We start from the raw sequence: 4,146 nt of genomic DNA, 5'->3' as shown, positions 1-4,146 counted from the left end.
TCTGTGCAAAAGCATAAACCCTGATGAAGCTGTAGCCTATGGTGCTGCTGTGCAGGCTGCTTTGTTGAGTACAGGTATTAAGAATGTTCCAGACGTGGTGTTGATGGATGTAACACCGTTATCACTTGGTAAACTAATACAGGGAGATATCATGAGTGTAGTGATTCCAAGGAATACTACTATTCCTGTGAAGAGGACACGTTCATATATTACAACTGTAGATAATCAATCACCTGTTGAAATATTGGTTTATGAGGGTGAGAGAAGAAGAGCCAGTGATAACAATTTTTTTTTAAACTTTCTGGCTTTCCTAAAGCTCCTAGGGGCCATCCTTTTGATGTGTGCTTTGCCATAGATGAAAACGGTATACTATCTGTCTCTGCTAAGGAAAACACAACTGGCATCAGCAATAAGATCATCATAACCAATGACATAGAACGGCTGCCAACGGAAGAAATTAATAGAATGATTCAAGAAGCAGAGGTATACAAAGCTGAAGATATGAAATTCCTTAGGAAGGCCGAAACAATGAATAAAATCGATGACTATGCTTACAAGATAAAGAAAGCTTTGGAAAAAAAGAATTTGAGTTCAAAACTTTGCTCAGAAGACAGGGAAAAGATCAGTTCTGCAATAACTAAGGCCACAGAGTTACTTGATGGTGATCAGCAGGAGGAGGAAATAGATGTGTTTGAGGATCATCTGAAAGAACTTATTAACCTCTTTGAACGCTTTGTTGAAGAGTCTGATTAGGTGTTTTTTAGCTTAGAATTTTGTTTGTGCTGAATTGTTATTTTATGTTTGATGAATGCAAACTTTTATGATGGAAAAATGTGGACAAAACAAACAGGGCTCAGTGGTAAGGAAAGTGGTTTTGTTAAAACTTTTGCTCAATGGAATATTGAATTAAATACACTTGTTTATAAGAATAAAATGCAATAAATACTTTTATTTTATGCAAACTCATACCGGATGAAAAATAAAGTTTATTTCACATCCTAATGTATACGTACAAAAAATGTTGCTTCTGCTTATCACTGTAAAATTAGAGACTGTTCGAAATGTTCATATGTAAATTTTATCTGAATTTATGATTTTTATTGAGTATTTTTAATTTTCTTTTTAATAAATTTGTAATTAATTTTACTATATTAAATTTAGTTCTGGTTTTTAAAGTCTTGAATATAAAGCATGATTTTACTTGTTTAAAATTCAAAGATTAAAATCTTAAATGAGTTATCATATATAGTTTTAAAGTCTCTAGAAATTAGATTTGAACTGAGTTTATTTTGACGTGAAAGTAGAATTAAAATGATTATTAATGTGTTAGAATAAAGTTATCACAAATCTCTCATTAAATAAATTAAATAAACAAGATTATGAATAAGATTGTGAACACTCTACTAAATAAATTAAATAACTAGAATAATAAATACAAACAAAACTATAAAAATTTCATTAAATACATTAAATAAAGCAAAATAAATTTAATAAAAAAGATATGAGGTTATGAAGACTAACTAAATAAATTAAATAAATCAAAATAATAAATACAAGATTATGAACACCTCATTGAGTAAATTGAATAAACAAAATAATAAATATAACTAAAATAAGAATATGACACATAATTAAGAAAAACGAATATAATTAAATGAAATATATAAAAATGATAAAATTTTAGTTTTTTTTTATTTAAAAATAACTTGTTCAAGCTAAATTTGAATACTCAATATTTTAAAATCTGATTAATAATTTCTTTATTTTTTACTTTTTTGAAATGAAAACAATAAGTAGTCATGGAAGAAGCAAAAATAGTCTCATTCTTCTTCTCTCAAGTATCAATTTGTAAAAGTTTATATTACTATTGCATTAATATTGTAGTATTTTTTTCATGTTCATTTACATGTTTTGCATTCTACATTCACAAGTCATTCTACAATATTTTATGTATTCATCATTCATGACCTAAAAATGTTAAGCTACATGCATTTTATACTTTCTTGAAATTTGATAAAATTAATATTTAAAATTTATGAATATATTAACATATTACTATTAATGTAACACCCAAAATGTGAAAATTATAATTTTTATTACAAAACTCTAAATGTAAATTTAAGCACTGACAATGAAGAATAATATTTTAAGAATAAGTTGTAAACGTTTGAGCTAAATCAAATAATTAACAAAGTAGAAATTAAAATTTTAGTAAAGTAACTGGAAACAAAAAAAATAAAGTAACATTAATTCAAACTACGAAATTTTTCTCTCTAACTATGTACTTTTAAAAGAAAATTCGAGTATATCTTATAAACTTAGAATAAAAATTTCATCCCAAGTGATAATGCCCATCAAGTTTAGGAATTGCAGAGGTTATACATGTTGAATCATTAATGATATTTTAGAAAGAAAGAAAGAACACATGATAATTTCACTCTCTCCACCCAATGTTTGATTTAATAATTCCGATGTATCACTCAACTCACTCAAAATTTTCTAGTTCAATCTCCTGTGCCATATTGTTAACTCAAGTAGGTAAATAAGATTTTCTGAAACTATTTCTCAACCTGAATTAGTGTTTCTTATTCACAAATTGTAAAAATGAACTACAACAATTTAAAGAGATGTCTAGAAGAAAAAATACCATCCACATCATGCATTAAACTTAGATGGTTACCTAAAAATAAGGAAATAGTTAGCACTCTTTAGAAACGGTTAACATGAACTAAATTTATGGAATCAGAAAATTAAAACAATTTAAATAAAAAAAAAAAAGAAATTTAAATAACAACTACTAACATTCAGGTGATTTTCGTATTTCAGAGTTATATAAAAAATCAATCATGTGCTAATCTAAATTTTGAATTCCATTCCTGTGTAGAGTATCCATATCAGTCTTCACTCACTTTGAAAGCAAGCAATGGCGAAAGAAGATCAAGGACTTGCCATAGGAATCGACCTTGGCACAACCTACTCCTGTGTTGCAGTGTGGCGTGAAAATCAATGTCGAGTGGATATCATTCATAACGACCAAGGCCATAACACCACTCCTTCTGTTGTTGCTTTCACAAACCAAGAAAGGTTGATTGGTAATGCAGCTAAAAACCAGGCTGCCACCAATCCACAAAACACTGTCTTTCGTATATTTTCTACTCTTTCAACTATTAGTGCATTCCTTCGTATGATTATTTCATGTAAATTTTTTATCTAACGAGGTGAACATTTTTGTAAAACTTTACAGATGCCAAGAGATTGATAGGTAGAAAATACAGTGATCCTCTTGTTCAGAAAGATATGATGTTATGGCCATTCAAGGTTGTTGCTGGTGCTAATGACAAACCTATGATCACCCTGAGAAACAATTTTGTGCTGAGGAAATTTCATCCATGGTCCTGGTGAAGATGAGAGAGATTGCAGAGGACTACTTGGAAACTAGGGTAAAGAATGCGGTGGTTACCGTGCCTGCTTATTTCAATGACTCTCAGCGTAAGTCTACCATAGATGCTGGAACCATTGCTGGCCTTAACATCATATGGATAATCAACGAACCAACTGCTGCAGCTATTGCATATGGTCTTGACAGAAGGATTAATTGTGCTCGAGAGAGAAACATTTTAATTTTTGATCTCGGTGGTGGTGCTTTTGATGTTTCTATCCTAACCATTAAGGGTAAGATCTTTGAAGTTAAGGCAACAGCTGGAAACACTCACCTTGGAGGACGTGAACTACTTTGTGGAGAAAATAAAGAAAGAAAAGAAAGTGGACATTAGTGGAAACCCTAGAGCATTGAGGAGGTTGAGAAGTGCCTGTGAGAGGGTGTAACGAATATCAAATCAGGACACGTGTCAATTAATCCAGAAAAGGCACAAGAGAGGCGTGGTACACGTAAGAAGAAAGTTAACAATAAATGGAATGATTTCGTATTGGGAAAGGCATGAAAATATATCTGGTACCCATCTCTTTTAGAATATTCTCCCTTTCTCTGACTCATTCTTCTCTCATCTGCCTAATCCTAAATTTCTATTCACAGGCACAGTGCTGGAAACGTTGCAGAGACGTTACTGATATTTTGGGTTCATTGTAACCTTGTTAATTTTTCAAGTTTTAGTTGATTGATTCAATACAAAACTTACATTTATTTCA

General features: G+C 30.4%; 2 pseudogenes; both read left to right on the top strand.

The window, feature by feature from the left end:
• LOC106774803 overlaps window positions 1-753 on the top strand; it is a 2,981-nt pseudogene extending 2,228 nt beyond the window's left edge.
• Window positions 754-2,923: 2,170 nt separating this feature from the next.
• The window catches only part of LOC106775451, a 10,210-nt pseudogene continuing 8,987 nt past the window's right edge, over window positions 2,924-4,146 (top strand).

The sequence above is a fragment of the Vigna radiata genome, chromosome 10, assembly GCF_000741045.1.
Source record: "Vigna radiata var. radiata cultivar VC1973A chromosome 10, Vradiata_ver6, whole genome shotgun sequence".
Classification (NCBI taxonomy): Eukaryota; Viridiplantae; Streptophyta; class Magnoliopsida; order Fabales; family Fabaceae; genus Vigna; species Vigna radiata.
The sequence above is the reverse complement of the archived record's forward strand: the minus strand, read 5'-3'. Positions and strand labels throughout refer to the sequence as shown.